Here is a 6766-nt window from a genome sequence, read left to right on the forward strand (position 1 = left end):
TTAGAGAAAGCCTAGAACCTGATGACTTCACTGAATTCTACCAAGCATTTAAAGAAAAACTAATACTAATCCTACTCAAACTGTTCCAACAAATTGGAAAGAAGGAAATACTTCCACACTTATTCTACAAGGTCCTCATTACCCTCATACCAAAACCAAAGACAAACAGAGATGCAAAAATCCTCAACAAAATACCATCAAACTGCAGTCAACATCACATTGAAATGATCATTTACCATGATCAGGTGGGATTCACCCCAGGGATGCAAAAATGGTTCAACATATGCAAATCAATACATCACATTAATAGAATAAAAGACAAAAACCGTATGACGATTTCAACAGATGCCTCCCGAAAAGCATTCAATGAAATTCAACATCCCTTTATGATAAAAATCCTCAAGAAACTGGGTATAAAAGGAACATCCCTCAATAAAAGCCATGTATGTATGACAAACCCAAACCAAAAGATAGCATCACACTGAAAAGGGGAAATTGAAAGCCTTTCCTTTAAGCTCTGGAACAAGACAAGGATGCCCAGTTTCACCACTTTTATTCAGCATAGTACTGGAAATCCTAGATAGAGCAATTAGACAAGAGAAGGAAATAAAGGGCATCCAAATTGAAAAGAAAGAAGTCAAATTGTACTTGTTTGCAGATGACATTATCTTATATTTAGAAAAACCTAGAGGCTCTAAAAAAAACCAAACTCTTAGAACTGATAAATTCAGTAAGGTTGCAGAATACAAAATTAACATACAAAAATCAGTAGTATTTCTATACGCCAACAGCCAACAATCTGCAAAAGAAATCTAGAAAGTAATCTCATTTACAAAACCTACAAAAAGAATACCTAGGAATAAATTTAACCAAAGAATTAAAAGATCTCTACAATGAAAACTATAAAACACTAATGAAAGAAATTGGGCTGGGCGCGGTGGCTCACACCTGTAATCCCAGCACTTTGGGAAGCCGAGGCAGGCGGATCACGAGGTCAGGAGATCAAGACCATCCTGGCTCACATGGTGAAACTCCATCTCTACTAAAAATAAAAAAACAAAAAAATTAGCCTGGTGTGGTAGTGGGTGCCTGTAGTCCCAGCTACTCGGGAGGCTGAGGTGGGAGAATGGTGCGAACCTGGGAGGTGGAGCTTGCAGTCAATCGAGATCGAGCCACTGCATTTCAGCCTGGGCGAGAGAGCGAGACTCCACCTCAAAAAAAAAAAAAAAAAAAAAAATTGGAAGCATATTCCATGCTCATAGTTTGAAATCATTAATATTGTTAAGTGCCCATACTACGTAACGTGATCTATAGATTCAATGAAATCCCTATCAAAATGCCAATGACATTCTTCAGAGAAATAAAAAATGCAATGCTAAAATTCGTATGGAACCACAAAAGATCCCGAATAGCCAAAGAAAACTAAGCAAAAGGAACAAAGCTGGAGTCATCATACTACCTTATTTCAAAATATACTACAAAGCTATAATATCTAAAATAGTATGGTACAGGTTTAAAAACAGACACAGACCAATGGAACAGAATAGAGAATCCAGAAATGAATTCACACTTTTATAACCAAATGATTTTCAACAAAGGCACCAAGAACATACACTGGGGAGAAAACAGTCTCTTCAATAAATGATGCTGGGAAAACTGGATATCCATATACAGAATAATAAAGCCAGACCTCTATATTTCACCATATACAAACATTAAATAAAAATGAATTAAAGATTAAACGTAAGATCTGAATCGATGAAACTACTACAAGAAAACATTGGGGAAATGCTTCAGGACATTGGCCTGGACAAAGATTTATTGAGTAAGACCTCAAAGGCACAGGCAACCAAAGCAAAAATTAACAATTGGGATTACACTGAGCTAAAAAGCTTCTGCATAGAGATGAAAACAACAAATGAAGAGACAACCCATGAGAAAACATTTGCAAAGTATCCATCTGACGAGGGATTAATAACCAGAATATATAAAGAACTCAAACAACTCAACAGCAAAAAACAAATAATTTGATTTAAAAATGGCAAATGAGGATACCCTGTTTGGGTACCCTGATGTGATTATTATGTACTGCATGCCTGAATTAAAACATCTCATGTGACTCATAACTACATACCAACAAAAATTTTTTAAATTTTTTAAAAATAAAAAACAGAACTGCTAAAAAAAACTGAATTAAATTAAAATGGCAAAAGACATCCAAGTGGCAAGTAGGTATATGAAAAAATGCTCAATATCATTAATCATCTGGGAAATGCAAATCAAAAACCACAATGAGATATTATCTCACACCAGTTAAAACTGCTATTAACAAAAAGATAGGAAATAACATGCTGGCAATGATGCAGAGAAAGGAGAATGTTTGTATACTGTTGGTGGGAATGTAAATTAGTACAACCACTATGGAGAACAGTATGGAGGTTCCTCAAAAAACTAAGAAGAGAACTACCACATGATCCAGCAATCTCACTGCTGCATATGTTAATATATCCAAAAATACATCAGTGTGTCAAACAGATATTTGTATGTTATGGTTTGGCTCTGTGTCCCCACCCAAATCTCATGTTAAATTATAATCCCCACTTGTCAGGGGAGGGGCCTGGTGGGAGGTGACTGGATCATGGGGATGGATTTCCCCCATGCTGTTCTCATGAGAGTGAGTGAATTCTCACAAGATCTGATGGTTTAAAAGTGTGGCACTTTCCCACCTCGTTCTTTCTCTCCTGCCACCATGTAAGACATGCCTTGCTTCCCCTTCACCTTCTGTCATGATTGTAAATTTCCTGAGGCCTCCCAATCATGCTTCTTGTTAAGCCTGTGGAACTGTGAGTCTATTAAACCTCTTTTCTTCATAAATTACCTCGTCTCAGGTAGTTCTTTATATCAGTGTGAAAACAGAATAATACACTGTACTCCCATGTTTATTGCAGCACTATTCACACAATAGCCAAGATACAGAATCAACCTAAGTGTCCATCAACAGATGAATGGATAAACAATATGTGTTATATATACACACAATGGAATATTAGTTAGCCATAAAAAATGAAATCCTGTCATTTGCAGCAACATGGATGGAACTAGGCATTAGGTTAAGTGAAATATGCCAGACACAGAGAGGCAAATACCACATTCTCACTTACATGTGGAATTTAAAAAATTGATCTCATGTTCATAGAGAGTAGAATGATAGTTACCAAAGGCTAAGAAGGGAAGCAGGGAGAGGGGGATGAAGAGGAGTATGATTAATGGATACAAAAATATAGTTAGATAGAAAGAGTAAGTGTTCAATAGCATAATAGGGCAACTTAGTTAACAATAATTTATTGTATATATGAAAATAGCTGGAAGACAAAGTTCCAGTTCTTCGAAGTAGCTTCAAAGAACTGATAAAGGTCTGAAATGTTAACAATTTGTAATTCAAGAATGAATATATCTGGGCACTTTTTCAAATACAAGAAAAAAATCAGCAAGAATGAGGCGATGTATGTTCTGAAGGAGAAGGAAGAGCAACGTGATCCCCAGTGAACTCAGAGCATGTATACTCAAAGGTAAACTTCTTTGACTTTTTCCATTTGCTATGGCTGTGTTTAGGATGTTTCACAGCTCCTGCTGTCTGCAGGGTCACCCAAAAAACAAGTGCTAAGAGAAAGTCGCCTGCATTTCAAATTTTCGGTCCAGCAGTCAGAAAGGCTGGGTGTTGGCCGGGTGTGGTGGCTCACGCCTGTAATCCCAACACTTTGGGAGGCCGAGGCGGGCAGATCACCTGAGGTCGAGAGTTCGAGACCAGCCTGACCAACATGGAGAAACCCTGTCTCTACTAAAAATATAAAATTAGGCTGGGCACAGTGGCTCATGCCTGCAATCCCAGCACTTTGGGAGGCTGAGGAGGGCAGATCATGAGGTCAGGAGACCATCCTGGCCAATGTGGTAAAACCCTGTCTCTACTAAAAATAGAAAAATGACCTGGGCGTGGTGGCACATACCTGTAGTCTCAGCTGCTCAGGAGGCTGAGGCAAGAGAATTGTTTGAACCCAGGAGGCGGAGGTTGCAGTGAGCTGAGATCATGCCACTGCACTCCAGCCTGGTGACAGAGCGAGACTCCATCTCAAAAAAAAAAAAAATTAGCTGGGCGTGGTGGCACATGCCTGTAATCCCAGCTACTCAGGAGGCTGAGGCAGGAGAATTGCTCGAACCCAGGAGGCAGGGGTTGTGGTGAGCCGAGATCACGCCATTGCACACCAGCCTGGGCAACAAGAGCGAAACTCCGTCTCAAAAAAAAGAAAGGCTGGGTATTAGAACCACATCTCCAAGATTCATTTACTTCTGCAAGTCATGATGTCTGTGACCTGGCACTTGAGAACAGATTGTAACAGATAAAATACAGCTGAATTACTAAAAAGGTTTCTGCCCAGCAGTGGTAACTGTGCTGCTTGCTGTTTCCCACCAGGCAGAATTAGGTTCCTATCGAGATGGTTTCAGTTTTTCAGGCAAATACAACGTGGTCACTTTGAGCAGTGTCTTCTCAGCCCATTCTCAATAGCAATTGGCAAAAGAAGTGGTTTTAGTGGACATAAATATTGATACTATCTTCCTTTTATTCCTCTAAGACTCCCCACCTAACAGAAGGGTACTGCAGGAATGATCTGAACTTTGGGACAGGAGACCCATTTGCAGTCTTGGCTAGATTTAAAGTTATATTGTAAAGTTGAAAAAAAAAAAAAACCCTCAAAAGATACCTCCATGCACTAGCAGGAGTACAGAAATTCTGTTCCTCCATCTCCTGCCTTCCCCAGCCTCTTCCCCAACAGAACTTCTGGGAACATGCAGGTGCAACAGACCTCCTTAAAGCGGTATGGTTGGAGCTATAAAGGTGGAAAATTTGAAACCATGAGCATGTGGAAACATCTTCACAGGTGCCTTACCCATAGGACAGAGGCAGGCATATGGTTGAAATTCCCCACCACCACCACTAGATCTTATAATTTTCTACTGTTTGTCTGTGCAGGGAACATTTCTTAGCTAAGCTACAAGTGTTGGTAGTCTGTAAGCTTACCATTATTCATTATTATTTATCTTCTTCCCTTCGTTGTAAACTTCAGAGGCAAATTGCCCATACTTGTTATCTCCACCATCTCAGCATTGTTCACTCCTTTACCCCCCACCTCACTCTTGATCTGATCATTCTATTCAAATTGCACTTTTTCAAAGCCACCAATAACCTGTGAATCCCAAAATAAAAACGGTTGCTCAATTTGCATTTGTCTTGACACCCACCAGTCTCTGATCTACACCCCCCTAATCTATCACGCTGCTAACTGGACAACACTACTTGAAACTGTTGCTTTAGTTTCTTTGATACTGTGTCTTCCTGGTTGCTTTTAACACTCTACATTCTCTTTTGCTCCTCCACTGATAAATATTCAGAGCAAGTATCTGTTCCTCATCAGCTATAATGACCATAGTCTTTCTTTTCTTTTCTTTAATTATACTTTAAGTTCTAGGGTACATGAGTACAACCTGCAGGTTTGTTACATATGTATACATGTGCCATGTTGGTGTGCTGCACCCATTAACTCATCATATAATGACCATGATCTTTGTAAGACTATCTGTCATTCTGCTTTTTCATTCTCTGTCATTTTTCCTGCCTAATTAGTTTTTTAAAAATCTTGTTTCTTTCTTTGAATGTCCCTTTAATCTGTCACCACCGTGACCCAGAATCTCACCTACTCATGTCTGACTTGCCGCAACATCCTATTATTTAGTTTTTCTGCCTCTGTTGAACCCTAAATATTACTGCCAGATTAATTCGGCAAATTCTCCTTGTGTTAAATTACTATTTACAAAACCCACGATGACTCCCCATTATTCACATAATAGTTTCTTGAGAGATAGGGTCTCATTCTGTTGCCCAATCTGGAGTGCAGTGGCCCAATCACAGATCACTGTAACCTCGAGCTCCTGAGCTCAAGCGATCCTCCCACCTCAGCCTCAAGCTGGGACTACTACAGGCACACACCACCACATCGGGCTAATTTTTAATTTTTTGTAGAGACAGGGTCTCGCTATGCTGTCAAGGCTAGTCTCAAACTCCTGGCCTCATGCAACCCTCCCTTCTCCCCCTCCCCAAAGTGCTGAGATTACAGGTGCAAACCACTGTGCCCAGTCTATTCACAGAATAAATGTCTGAGTCTGCCATTCAAGTTCCCCTACAGTCTAGCCCCTCTTTACCTAGCCGAGATTTTCTATACCCAATACCAAAAGTATATAAAATGACTATACCAAAAGTATCCAAAATGATACCCAGATATCTAAGCCTCCCTATTATCAATGAGCAGCACAGAGAACCCTTGGTTTTCCCTAGACCTTCCACTGAACATTGCCAATACCACTGCGGTTCATGGTTCCCAATCCCAACAGAGCAACTGAACATGTATCATCCCTTCAATGAACCTGCGCTCTTCAGAGTACCCACTCTTCAGAGCTACGTGGATTCTACCAGGATTACTCCACTCAAACCAGAAGGCATGTGACAGGTAGGTATTGGCAAGCCAAGAAATGAAGGGTCCTCTGTGTTTGTGATGTTGGCATTCGAATGTTATTCCATTACAGGGGATGGAGGAGGAAGAGGAGGAAGAAAAAAGGAGGATTTGTTGTTGTTGTTATTGTTGTTATTGTTGTTCTGCTGCTCAGTGAAAGCACAAACAGAACCTGACAAACTGAACTCATTCAGTTCTTTTCAGTA

At 39.9% G+C, this 6766-nt stretch overlaps 1 protein-coding gene across 1 annotated transcript in view; it reads right to left on the reverse strand.

The window, feature by feature from the left end:
* The window catches only part of KIAA1211 (KIAA1211 ortholog), a 157141-nt gene extending 150589 nt beyond the window's left edge, over positions 1 to 6552 (reverse strand). Inside the window, exon 1 of the mRNA XM_025385665.1 lies at positions 6497 to 6552. The gene's annotated coding sequence lies outside the window, so the exon portion shown is untranslated. The remainder of the gene's footprint in view (positions 1 to 6496) is intronic.
* Between the last annotated feature and the right edge of the window lie 214 nt (positions 6553 to 6766).

This window comes from Theropithecus gelada, chromosome 5 (assembly GCF_003255815.1).
Source record: "Theropithecus gelada isolate Dixy chromosome 5, Tgel_1.0, whole genome shotgun sequence".
NCBI classification, from domain to species: domain Eukaryota; kingdom Metazoa; phylum Chordata; class Mammalia; order Primates; family Cercopithecidae; genus Theropithecus; species Theropithecus gelada.